The sequence below is a fragment of the Magnolia sinica genome, chromosome 12 (genome assembly GCF_029962835.1).
Source record: "Magnolia sinica isolate HGM2019 chromosome 12, MsV1, whole genome shotgun sequence".
Classification (NCBI taxonomy): Eukaryota; Viridiplantae; Streptophyta; class Magnoliopsida; order Magnoliales; family Magnoliaceae; genus Magnolia; species Magnolia sinica.
This window is the reverse complement of record NC_080584.1, coordinates 6,308,360-6,322,801: the sequence shown is the minus strand read 5'-3', so window position 1 is coordinate 6,322,801 and position 14,442 is coordinate 6,308,360. Positions and strand designations below refer to the sequence as shown.

Here is a 14,442-nt window from a genome sequence, read left to right as displayed (position 1 = left end):
TGGAAATTAAACTGAACTTACTTGATCTAGTTTCAAGAGATCAGACAGGTGTAAATTAGAGTGGATTCCATCACAAAACCATGCCCATGAGACAAAGCAAACAACAAAATCAAACCAATTCACAGCCAATCTGAGTGATGTATGAATGTCAGGAAGAGTTCCGTCATCCAACCATGTCCAAGGGGCAATGGTGAACAACAGGGTTTCCTAACTGCATAGTCATAATAAGGGAATGGACATACTCAAAGCCATCGCAAATATATTGTAATTTAAGTCACAATAAATCATTAAAAACTTGAAAGCATTCCATTCAATCAAACTAGAATCAACGTCAGTTCATCACATGCATCCAAGCCGTAGGATCAACCCCATCACGCCACAAGCTTCACCTCTTAGCCCTAGCTAAGAGGTTCAGCCCAACATGAATGGGCTGGATCCAAAACAAATAATAATAAAAAAAACACAAAAACTACTTCTAATCTCCCTGTCCGTTCCACCTTCCAGCCCGAGCCTTGCTCCCAACTTCACGTCCTAGTTTTTCCAGCTTCCAATCCGATCCCCCCTCTACAAGTTTCTTTCTCTTTCTTATAGGCTGATACAGCCGGCTCCCAGTTCTCACGCAGCAGAGGACGTGTTGGAGACGGTGCTGAACAGCTTTCGCAGCAACAGCCGCGTGATTCCTTTACGCAGCTAAACTCGGAGATTCAAAACTCCTGATTTCCTTGCACTTCGTCCATGAAATCAACGTCTCCTGCAACTTTTCTGGCTGACATTTACGATGGATGGTTCAGATCATCCGTCCGATGGCCTCCAAGGATGTACAACATGCCACAAAAGTCGGACAGCGTCCGGCTGCGAAACAGGGCGTGCTCCATTTGCGCGGTGCTGACGGTGGGGCCCACTACATCGTTTTATGAGAAATCCACTCCGATAATCTGATTATTCACGAGATTTTAGGTTGGGAAGGGTTGATTTTGGATCAGATTCGGTGTGACCCATAGGAGAAATCAGCTGCGGAACTTGTAGAACAGTCTGTTTGTGACCGTTGAGATCAGCACGTGTGCTTGCATGAGTGCACACGGTCAGCATGGATTCAACCATATCGAGCCCCTCTGCATGATGGACCGCTCGGATCGTTTGCATGGGCCATGATGAAGGCCTACTAATGACCAAACGGCGCCCCTGTTTCACGCCAGCAGAAACGGAAGTTTCTGTTTGCTTTTTTTTTCTTTTATTTGATTTGAGAGTCGGCGAGGTCCACACGCTTGGTGTCTTAGAAATCCACTACGTCCATTAGTTTCTCCTCAGAAAACTGTTTTGAGATGGTCGGTTTTGGAATGGGTTGAGTGTGGCCCATTGAATTTTGAACTGACCGTCCGTTAGATGTATTGGCTCTGGTTCCATTCATATCCGTGTATGGGTTTGAAAAACCACCATTTTGTACGGTCGGTTTAGTCTTTTAGAATGAATGGACGGTCCGGATCGAAATTATCTGTGATGATGGTGGCCCACTCGACTTCAACCGCAACTCCCTGTTGCGCTGGTAGAAAACGGAACTTCCGTGTTAGGAAGGGAGTCGGGTCAGCACCCCCGACCGTCTCGGTTCGTTTGGCGCACGGCGGGTGCTCATTTGCACCGTACGCATTCCACACCAGGCGGGGTCCACTGCAATGTTTCTGAAAAATCTGATCTGATCATCTATTTTATCTCCTCATGTAATGGGCTGACACCAAATTTGAGGCATATCCAAAGACCATGTGGGCCCCACTTAAGGAATTAATGGGCTGATCAGTCCGTTGAGCCACTTCCAGAGGTATCCAATGGATGAAATTTAATATGTACGGTTAATTTATGGCCCCCATCACATGTATGAAGTTTCGAGTCAATCGGATGACAGGAACCCCATGATCTTGCACTCTGGACCATTTTCGAGCCTCTTTAACATGAACGGTTTGATTTTATCGGATCTCTGGCATGTAAATCCGTTGATCTCAGTCCTCTAGAGTCCGTCCCTTGCCTTTAGTGTCATCAGAGCATTAAATCCATACTTTAAGCTCCCTTTTCAGTCCATGCTCGTAACTACACTCTGCATCACAAACATGATTAAAGCGGCCATTAAACGGTATCATGTTCGTAAATCCAAGCAATAACTGGGGTTTAATATGCAGTATTTGACCCTCAACAATGGCCATGGTGGAAAAATAGACAGGGCGAAAAGTAAAAGTTGTAAGGACTGATAATGGTGGTGAATTTACTTCCAATGAATTTAATAAATATTGTAAAGATAAATGGATCATTAGACACAACACGGTATGCCACACACTCGAGCAAAATGGTGTGGTTGAGTAGATGAATCAGATTCTCTTGTAGAGGGCTCGACGCATATTTAGTAATGCCGGGTTGGGCAATGACTTATGGATTAAGGCTGTTAACATCGTCTGCTATTTGGTGAATTGGTCTTCTTCTATGGAAATTGCTTGCAAGATTCCAGAGGAAGTTTAGAGTGGTCATAAGGTTGACTACTCGTATTTGCACATATTTGGTTGTGAGATTTACTCTCATGTACCATCCGTTGAGTGAGATAAGCTAGATCATAGAGTCAAAAAGTACATATTTACTGGTTATGGTGTTGGTGTGAAAGGTTACAGGTTATATGATAAAGTCACACATAAAATCATCACTAATCGTGACGTCAGGTTCGACGAAAGATCCCTATTTCACAAGAATGATCAGGATAAGCAAAAGGAACTAGAGAGGTTGATCGTTGACATTCAGATTGATACAGGTGATAATCAGGCAAAGACAGATGCACAAACAGAGGTACAAGAGCAGGTGGAGCAACCACCTGTAAGAAGAAACCCATTGCGGGATCGCAGGTTACTGACAAGATACAGGGAAGACTTTAATATCACATATGCCGTCATTATAGATGAGGTGGAACCGTTTACTATTTTGGAGGCTTTTGATGAACTTAATGCAGAATAGTGGAAGGTGGCAATGGACGATGAGATGGACTCTTTATACAAAAATAATATATAAGAGCTGATGGAGCTTCCAGTGGACCGAAAAGTGATCGGATATAAGTGGTTATTCAATAGGAAACATGATATATACAAATTAAGGTTGGTATCGAAAGGTTATGCTCAGAGAGAAGGCATCGACTTCACAGAGATATTTGTGCCGATTGTAAAGTAAATATTTATTATATTTGTGTTGGCGCTGGTTGCCTAATATGATCTTGAGCTGAAACAGATGGACGTGAAGACTGTGTTCCTAGACGTGAAATTGGAAGAGTAGATTTTCATGAATCAACCAGAGGACTACGAAGTATAAAGGTAGAGAACAAAGTTTGTAGGTTAATGAGGTTGTTGTACGGCCTAAAACAGTCGCCTAAGTAGTGGTATAAAAAATTTGATTATTTCATTTTGGTCAGAAATTTACTATGAATAAATATGATCATTGCGTCTATTATAAGACACTTAATGATGACAATTCATCATCCTTATATTGTATGTTGATAATATGTTAATCGCCAGCTATGACATATCTGAAATCGATGTACTAAAGACTCAGTTATCAGGAATATTCGAGATGAAAGATCTGATGGCTGCAAAGATGGTTCTCCGCATAAATATTCATAGAGACATGAATAAGAGTAGACTTTGATTATCTCAGGTAGAATACATTGGGAAGGTGTTGATCAAGTATGGGATGGGCAAAACAAGGTCTGTTAGCATTCCTTACACAGCTCACTTCAAGCTTTCCTCAAAACAATATCTTAAATCAAATGAGAAAAAATAGCTTAGATCTCATGTACTTTATTCGAATGTAGTAGGCAGCTTAATGTATGTTATGGTCTATAAGAGACTAGATATTTCACACGCAGTCAGTGTTTTGAGCAGATACATGTCAAACCTCAATAAGCAATATTAAGAAGTGGTGAAATGACTACTTCGATACGTTCAAGGTACAAAAGACTATGTTTTAACTTTTGAGAAAACAGTGGCAAAGTTGGTAGGATATGTGGATTCAGAATATGCAAGCAATGTGGATTGCAAAAAGTCAACTTCAAGTTACTTGTTTATATTAGTACGTGGATCAATTAGTTGGATGTTGAAGCTTCAGTCTATGGTGGCTCTTTCCACGACTGAAGTAGAATATATGGCAGTGACAGAAGCATTTAAGGAAAGTGTTTGGTTGAGAGGCATGATAAATTAGTTGGGGCTTCAGCAAGAGGCCATTTCGGTTAATTGTGATAGCGAGAGCGTTATCAATTTGGCTAAAAACTCTGTTTATCATTCACATACTAAACATATTGATGTTCGTCACCATTTTATCCGACAGGTGCTTAAGGAAGGAGGCATAACTCTGGAAAAGATTCACACCAGCACGAATCCGGAGGACATGCTCACCAAGGTGGTTCTTATAGAGAAGTTCAAGTTTTACGTGACTTCTTTGGGTTTGGCGATGACATAAAAGAAGGATGGAGTGTGCACGAGAAGCGATAATGGATCTACGATGCGAGGCAGAAATAAGAGAAGATGACAAAAAGCTACATGTTTGATAATCGAAGACATGATGGAGATTGTTGTTTTTGATGTCTTAATATAGTCAGAAACATGGCCTATTGATGACAGCGACAGACTGTTTGATGTCACCTTCGATTGCATCAAACAATGCTCGATCCCATCGAGATTTTTCAAATTTTCTCCAATTGGTCGCTGGACTAACTAGGTGTTTTCTTGATGCCATCGATCAGTGTTCGATGTCATCAAAGATAGCTCAATGCAATCAGAAAAATTGAATTTTCATGTTTTGTCTATTAATAATTTTAGTGTTTGTTCGATGCCATCGATGTGGCTTCCATGCCATTGAAGGATAAGTTTTGATGACATCGAAGTGTGCTTGATGCCATCAAATGAATCAGCGTAAATTTACACAGAGTTGCGATTTTGTGGGATTTGTTTCCAATTTTGTTTGGGATTCTTCCATAGCTTATAAATATGGGTGTAAATGAGATTAAGAGTAAGATCTAGGGTTTCTAATTCGTCTAATAGGGTTTCAAGGGTGTAGTAATGTGAGACCCGTATACTATCCCATACCATCCGGTAGGCTTCCGCGGTCCTCCTGGTCGAATTCCGATGACCTGTGATGCGTAGATAGCAGTTGCGCCTGATCTTGAGTTGTATCCTGTATTCCAGAGTCGGCTCGACCCGAGACTTGTACCTTAGCTATCGCGTCGTCGTCACGATTCCGACGCCGCGTATTACGCGCTGAGGCGATACCTAAGCTAGGACATGTGGGCCCGCGTTCAATTCAAGGAAACGCTGCACATTTACAAACCCAAGAGAAACATGTCAAATCAATCACATCACTAGTCAAAGTACAACACTCATCCCCAAGTACAACCACCCTCCCCAAAGTCAACTCTCTCTCACACAACCAAGTACACCCATCACTCACCCATCCTCTCTCTCTTACAACCTCTCTCTCTCTCTCTCATCTCTCTCTCCCTCATTCTCCAAGCAACCCACGCCCAAGCTTCCATGAGAGAAGTTAGTGTGGTTCACCTTCCTACCTCCCATCCCCACCATCCAGAGATCATCTCGACCGTTGAAATCGTTCCCTTGGAGCTCTTAAGGCTATAGGCGGAAGAATGAAGAGGAGAACGAATGGTGGGTGTTCATAACATTAGATTTTTTTTAATTTTGATGATTTGAGGGCCCACATATGGTGGGACCCACTTGATGTATGCATTGTATCTTGTATGGAGGAGCTCATAGTGGCGGAGCTCCTCCCACCTCATCTGATCTCCCTTTCTTTCTCTCTCTCTCTCTTGTGGTCGTTGTGGCCCACTTGATCCACGTCTTGCAGCCGCGTGGACCCACCTGATGAATGTGATTCATCCAGCCATCTAGTTGGGACAGTGGAGCCCACCGTTTTGAATGTATTTTATCTAAACCGTCCATTTGATGGTGGACCCTACCCACATGGGACCCACCTAGAAGTATTTGTTGTATATCCAAATCGTCTGTCCGTTTGGAAACGGCAGGGCCCACTGCTATCCAACGTCAGCATGTATGTGGCCCCACCATGATGAATGTGTTGTATCAAACCGTTCGTTCGTCCGTCTGGACGTGACCCACTGTGATGTGGATTTCATCCACGCCATGCATCTATTTTTGTTACAACAGCAGCAGCTATTGCTGATGTTAGCAGTTTGTGGGACCCACCTCTCATAGTGTGTGAGATCCACACCGTCCACTGCTGTGTGGGACCACCATGATGTATGGGTCTTACCTGCATCGTCCAGCAGGTTGGACGATGGGTACCCACCTTGTTTGGAAGCAGATTAGCTGGTGTGCGCTGATAGCAACTATATTGTTGCTGTCATGACGTCAGCAAGTTCTGTGGGTCCCACCTGTATTGACATCAACAGGTTCTGTGGGACCCCACCATGTTGTATGTATTTCATCCACATCGTCCACATATCTGGATAGTGTTGGACAATGTTTGGACGGTGCTGTCCAATGTTTGGACGGTGCAAATTTGCATGGAGAGTGTTTGGACGGTGCTGTCCAATTTTTGGACAGTGTTGATTATTGTAAGTGAGCCATGTGCCCCATAGAATGATAGTGTATAGTGATACACATGTTACACTTGCATCCATTGAAATAATTTTAGGTGTAATCCAAGCTCCTACTTGATGTGTATATATTTTGGGCCATTAGTGTGGCCCATTCACGTGGCCCACTTGATGTATATGAGGCCCATTGGTGCGGCCTATTGATGCGGCCCACTTGATGTATATGTGGCCCGTGTGATGCGGCCCATTGTGATGTATTTCTGACCCATTTGGTAAGGCCCATTGTGATGTATTTATGGCCCATGTGCCGAGGCCCATTGTGATGTATGTGCGGCCCATGAGTGAGGCCCGATGTGATGTATTTATGGCCCATGTGTCGAGGCCCATTGTGATGTATGTGCGGCCCATGAGTGAGGCCCGATGTGATATATCTATGACCCATGTGCCGAGGCCCATAGCAATATGTATTAGGCCCCTGAGTGAGGCCCATGGTGATATATATTAGGCCCTTGTGTGAGGCCATGGGCCTACAATACGTTTGGCTCTATGTGGGCCACTCCTTGGGAGCAATGTTAGTTAAATGTCCATATTGATGGGCAATGATGGTTAAATGTCATCATTGTGACCTTCCCTTAGGCCTTGCTAGGCCCATTCTCATCATTTTCTAAGTGGGTTGACCCTAATTATTGGGCCTCATACGAAGTCTAGTTTATTGCGCGATAGAGAGGGTAAGAAAGCTCACTATTGCACTTAGACTCGGATCTGCCCTCGGTTGGGGATATTGTGATGCTCCATTACTATGATCATATGTGAGTGGGCGCACGTGGGCAGACACTGAGTGGGCAGGGCATGAGGACCTGAGCGAGCTACCGGTGATTGGCAGGCTGCTGTGCACATAGTGAAGGTAGAACTTTATCCCACGTTGGGAGCATCGTCCGATGTTGTGGTGACTATAAGTTGAATTCTATCCTTAACTACCGTGACGCATTTTAAATCAATGAGCCTATCTTGATATTTGGACTAGATCCGCAGTCCTTCTGTGGACCCCCATCATTCTTATGCATGTTGTGAGGGATGATTGATTAAAGTATATGCCATTGGGCTGAGATGTTTATGAGACTCCTTGTGAGACGGAATTATCCCCATATGATCGCGTGATACGCGCAGGTTTAATGTATGGCCTAGATGAGGTTGATGGTATTCGTGGCTCTGCACGAATTGCATATTGCATTGCATCATCGGCATCGGATATTTGACTTTTTATGATTCCACATTTGCATAGCCGATCCGCATTGCGTATTTTAATATTGTATGACTTATGGACTTACCAGTATGTTTCCGCTTACTCTGATATCGTATGATTCATGTTTTTGCCAGTATTTTCAACATTGTATGATTATGGCGTTGTATTTGTGTGCTTGATACTTATCTTGCGCACACACTTTACCACCCTCTAAGCTTCTATAAACTTATGCACGATAGATGCGTACAGGTGGCGTGTTAGGTTGCAGCAGCGTTGAGCTTGGAGCATGTAGCGGACTTCTGGAGCTTTGATTCGTCATATGTATTTCCTTTTCAGCATTGTATTCAAATGTTTATATTAGTGGATATGTGATGATGATGTTGCCTTTGCGATTTGGGTAAACTTGTGGTTATGCTTATTACGAGTTAAATGTACATTGAAAAATTCTCCTTCTAGGATCCCAGGAATGGAATCTGGCATATGGACGTTGGGAGCCGAGAATGGGGTACTACGGAGGCTGTTGGCACCGGACTCAGCGATCGGAAATTATGTGAGCCTGGTTTCTGAATTTGGGGCGTAACAAGCAAGGGTTTGATTCGAGGTTGTTTGAATCGGGTAAGCTCTCTTTGTAACACCCTGAAAATTGGGAGTCGTGCATACATTCGACTCCTAAGTTTCTGGGTATCACTTATGCTAATTTTTACTAATTTGCATTTAATCAGGTTTAAATGTGTAGCATGAAATTTCTTAGAACACGAAACATAATCACAACTGGTCTACTGAAATGAAAGAGGTCAAATATATATATATATATACACAAGTCCAAAAGAATGTAAATGGGTCGTTCAAGGCGTTGCCCAATAAAATCACAAAAAATGCAAAGTCTAAAAAGAATGATGAGCTGAGTCCAACACCCAGCGATCCAAATTCGTCTACTAGGCCGACGGGGAACCATCCATCAGCTGGAAGTGGGATAGCTCGTCCTCCTCATTCAGGCTTGCGCCAAAAGGCTCCTCGTACTCAGTGCCACCTGCAACTACTGAAGAGTCTAGTTGGTGTTTTAAAACACCGTCCCAGAGTGGGAGTGAGTAATCAACTCAGAGGCTGTTATTAGTCCTAAGTTGTAAAAGGCATCAGTTATATTATGAATTTAATGAAAAGCAATCATTCATAAATACCTAACTAATCTTATTAATGCGCATGCATGACGGATGATATGATGCATGCCCTCGCCACAACACTCCCTCGAGCGACTTCATCTAACGATCACGTATGACCAACACTCCCTCAGAGCGACCTCGACTGCTAAGTCGCCACCCTAACTAGTACGATAAAATGTGATCATGTTAGCCGAGTTCTTAATTAAGTTCATTCATCCAATAGGTTAGGGAATCTGATACACCCCACGTATCAATGCCATGAACTGGTTGCGAGGCTAAGGCCCCCAACGCGTGAGGCCAAGACCCAACGATCCTTGATCCCGTTGGGTTCCCCATCCCCGACTTCGAGCACATGAGAGTGTTGAGAAAAAGAGATCGCTCGCGGTCACTATGGGGAGGTGCGTCACCCCAATGTAGGCCGACAGCTCGGACATAATGTCCCATTTCACCATGCCCGGCTTATGAGGCGGTGGATCGATTTCAATCTGATTATCAATAGGCTACAATGGTTGTAGGGTGTTCCAGGTTCCATACATATGTGAGCAAACAGGGGGTAACAATCAAGGTTGGTCAGTAAATAGGCTAGACCGCACGAGTTCAGGCAAGTACGTAATAGACGATATCGAGTACAAGCGACCTATGCAGTTTAACTACTATCGCCCACGTGGGTTAATAATATTTCTATTGAAAGTATTGATGATATTATCAAAATCTAAGACCACTGATACCATGGCCCAGCAAGCGAGACCAATCTCTATTTTATACCACTGCCTCGGCAATCTTAATATTTAGGTAGTTACTCCATGGATAGTTAAAAGGAGTACATGGCAAACATGTGGTAATTGGAATATTTGCTCCAGTGTGCTATCACATGGATCAGTTTGCTTTAGTTCTCATGCAATAAATAATATACAAAAGATAGATTAGGTGTCCACATCACCATTAAAATGGTCATGGTTCATTAATTCATATAGAGGGCTATCAGATTCATGGTCTGAACCAGCAAAACTTGGGCTCCACTCTTAAGACTTATGGCCTTAGATCTTACAATGTGACGTCTTATATGATCCTTGACCCCATAATATGTAGCATCTAACAGCTTGTATTAGTACAAGTACTAATTAAAATTCTTCTAGATTGGATACTCCTTACCCTCCCTTGGGTCACATGGTAGTTAGATGGTTGAGAATCACTCAAACAAGAAGACCCAAATCTTGGAAAGCAAGGATCACTCATTTATATTGGAAGCATGGTATGTATTATTCATAAACCTGTTCATCAAGTGTGAAAATTCTCGATGGCAACAAGGCATTCTATTACCACTACCTTTTGTGATATGGTCAACTTGAGCATTGGATCTACCTCTTTTTTTCTTTTTCTTTTTTTTTTTTTTTAAAAAAAATCATGCCTAAAATAATCTTGCAAAATGGATGAACAGGTTGGATATAACAAATAAATCATGATGGACCCACATAACTTGATGATGTCAGCACACTACCAAAGTAGGTGATGTGCGGCCGACCTCGCAATCCGCTTTCACACATGGTCAGCAAAGATGTGCAGGCCCCACATTGACTTTGGGTGGTTTTCAGGCTGCACACGCATTAGTGTCTATCCACCTTAGCCTTTTCTATAAATATAAGTGCAGAATCTAACTCAGATGAAGGAATCCCAAGACATAGGAATTGCTTTTACACGCCTCACACGCAGGCCGAGTTTTCGTGGGTATGCTCTCTTTTCTCCTGCAAGCAGGACTGCACGTGGTTTTTACTTTTTGGGAGTGGGCTCAGGTGGGTCTGCTACAATGTTTACATGAAATCCACGAAGGTAAATCATCTCATGTTAGGACGGCTTAAAAATCAGCCCATTTCATTACTCATGTGGACCACAAAATTGGAAACAGTGTACCGCTCCAATTAGGCATTTGAGGTTTACCTGATCTCTCTCACCTTTCTCTTATTTGCTTGGAGAGCTCAATTGCTCTATTTTAGGATCTCTATTTTTGAGTTAATATATTTTTTTCATTTAATAATTTTTTTAAAGATTTGTATGCTTAAAATTTTGTAACCATTTATCTTAAAATTGCATCAAGTTGCGTTTGTGTTTAGAATAAATGTTTGAAATAAAGAAAGATTGTTGTTTAGGCTGATACAAGTGATCTAAGGTGAACTGCAGTGGTGATACAAGTATAAGAGATCCATTTTAACTTGGGCGTGAGGTGATTGGTGGTCCACTTGAAATAAATGAATTGGCAAAATGGATGGATAACATAAATGTTATGGGAAAATATAGTCTGAGCACCTTCTGTTGTTGGCAAATGCCTTAAATTTGTCAAACAGGCTCGATGACATCGAAAAATTTGGCCAGTCCGAGAAAGTTTGGGTAAAAATCCAGGAACATTTTTTTTAATTTTTTTTTGGAACTTGCAGGGAATTCGGCCAACCTAAGGACAAGTTTAGCTAGCCGAAGCGTCGGTTGGCTAGTCCGAGCTCTGGTTTAGCTAGCCTAAGGTTACGCAAATTGTGCACGGACTGCGTAAATTTGAGGCGGGTTTCGTATTATTCTAACTCAGTGCAAAAGTTGGAGTTCCACAATTATAAATAAGAGTTCCTAGGATGCAACAAGAGAGATTCTAGGGAATTCTACGACTTCCTAAACTATTCCAAAGGGTTTTTAAATAATTTTAGGGTTTCAAAGGATGTAGCAAGGGTGAGATTTTGTGATTGCTAAAATCGGGTAAGTCTTTTTCTCTTTGTAATTTCTTCTTTCATAGTGGATTTCTGTCGCTTTGTGTCATTGTTTTTTCTCGAAAGGGTTTTCCACGTTAAATTGATGTGTTCTTTTCGTGTTTGCTTAGTACCTTTGGATTGCAATCCTAGATTCATCTCTGTGTGATTCTACTATTTTTCCCAACGAGTGGTATCAGAGCAATCATTGGGGCACAAGCTTGAATCTGCAAGATTAACATTAATGAGAAACACTAGGTATAACATCGTACTCAGATAAAAATAACTTTGAGTTATGGAAGATGAAGATGATTAATTCTTTAATCAAGCAAGGTGAAGATGGTGCTCTTGAAGAGCGAAAGTCGACTATGAGTGATGAAGACTGAAATACTCTTGATAAAAAGGCCTTATTCTCGATCCGTTTGTATCTCATGGATGAGGTTTTCTACAGTGTTTTGAGATAGAAAACTGCAGTTCGTTTGTTGGCGAAGTTAGAGGATATTTATGCAAAAAAATCCACTAAAAATCGCTTACACTTGAATCTACAGTTATTCACATTCAAGACAGAAGAAGGTAGAGATATGGAGGCCTACATCAGTTACTTTAATAAATTGATTTGCAAGTTGCTAGATATGAAGGAAGTGGTCAAAGATGAAGATCAGATATGCATGTTGTTGAATTCTCTTATGACATCGTATGAGTCATTTAGGGACTCATTGTGCTCAGCAAATAAGTCCCTACGTGGATATCGTTATCTCAGCCATTCAAGGGAAGGCAATGAGAAAGATAAATGTTAGCGTAGGGACATCTTCTGATACACTGTTTATGAGAGGCAGGAATACTGAGCGAGGTACAAGATTTTCAAGACCTATATTTAAATCAAAGGGCAAGGGCAAAGGCAAATTAAAGGCTGGAACCGTGGGATGACTAGAAATATGAAGAAGGATTATACAAATCCTAAATCGAAGAAAGAAAACTCTGAGGCTTCATCCAAGGAGGTCAACGTTGTCATATCTGAAGAATGTACGAGTGGATGCGAAGGTGATGTTCTGTCTGTGTCTATGATCGGACACTTATATAATGATCGTAGGAATGAGTGGATTTTAGACACATGACATATTTTCACATGACTCCTCATTGGAGTTACATCACCAGCTACAGAGATCGTGATGGTGGACAAGTCTTTATGGGCAATGATAATGCCTATAATATTGTGATTATTGGTACGGTGATTATCAAGATATTTAATGTGAAGAAGTGTATCTTGATTGATGTTAGGTACATTCCTGATATAAAGAAAAGTCTGATTTCTCTCGGTGCACTTGAGGCAATGGGCTAGAAGTTCACTGGACTTAATGGTGTCCTTAATGTATCTAAGGGGGCATAAGTAATCATGAAAGCGCAATGACTTGGTAACCTTTATAGGTTGATCAGGACCATTTCATCAAGTAGAGTTGTAGTGGTTGTAGCGAATTCCGCCTTTGCACGTGTGTGGCATACTAAGCATGATCACATGAATGGGCATGACATGAAGGCTGAGACATGTGGACAGAGATACGGATCAGGTGAAGCAGCCACATGTGAGAAGAATCACACCGCATAATCGCAGGTTACCGATAAGGTACATGTACGACTTCAATATCGCATATGCTCTCGTTACAGATGAAGGGGATCCATTTACTATTCAGATGACTATTGGTGAGCTTGGTGCTGAGAAGTGAAAGGTGACTATGGACGATGTGATGGAATCGTTGTATCAATTGACACATGGTAGACTGAGTGAAAGATACCTCATTTCAACACTAAGGTCTTGGTATTGATCCCTAGTGGGGGTGGCTAACAGTGGAGTGTGAACTGACAGTGGGGTGTACTAAGAAGCTAACAAAAAAAAGAAGATTGACACATGGGAGCTGGTAGAGTTTCAAGTGGGCCAAAAAGCGTTTGATGTGAGTGAAACTTTAAAAGAATACAGCATAAATACAGAGTGAGGCTGGTAACGAAGGGTTATGCTCAGAGAGAAGGGATCGACTTCTCAGAGATGTTCGCACTGGCTGTGTAATAGGTGTCTATCAGATTCGTATTGGCGTTAGTTGCCTAATGCTATCTCGAGCTGAAACTGATGGATGTGAAGACTGCACTTCTGCACGAGAAATTGTAATAGTTGTTCTTCGTGAAGTAATTAGAGCAGTTCAAAGTTAAATGGGTAGAGAACAAGGTTTACAGGAGGTCGTTGTACGACCTGTCGCTTAAGCAGTGGTATATAAATTTGATTCCTTCATATTGAGTCAGAAATTTTCTAGGAGTGAATATGTTCATTATGTCTATTGTAAGACACTGAGTGATGGTACGTTCATCATCTTGAAATTGTATGTTGATGACATGTAGATCGGCAATCATGACATGTCTCAAATCAATATACTGTATACTCGGTTAAGTGGGATCATACAGACTTGGATCTGAGGGCTGCAATATATATATATATATATATATATATATATATATATATATATATATATATATATATATATATAAATAGGAAGAGGAACAGACTTTGGTTATTTTAGGCAGAATGCCTTGAGAAGGTGTTGATCAAGTATGGGATGGACGAAGCAAAGCCGGTGAGCGTTCCCCACGCGGCTCACTTTAAGCTTTCTTCAAAACTATGTCCTAAAACGGTGAGAAAAAACAAAATATGTCTTATGTGCCTTATTCAAATGTGGTTGGCAA

The 14,442-nt window shown here is 41.8% G+C and overlaps 1 long non-coding RNA gene across 1 annotated transcript; it reads left to right on the top strand.

The window, feature by feature from the left end:
- The first annotated feature begins 10,664 nt into the window (after positions 1–10,664).
- Positions 10,665–11,801, top strand: LOC131219909 (uncharacterized). Its single transcript, XR_009158514.1, has 2 exons — positions 10,665–10,918; positions 11,419–11,801. It is a non-coding gene; the product is annotated as an uncharacterized LOC131219909 (long non-coding RNA).
- The last annotated feature ends 2,641 nt before the right edge of the window (positions 11,802–14,442 follow it).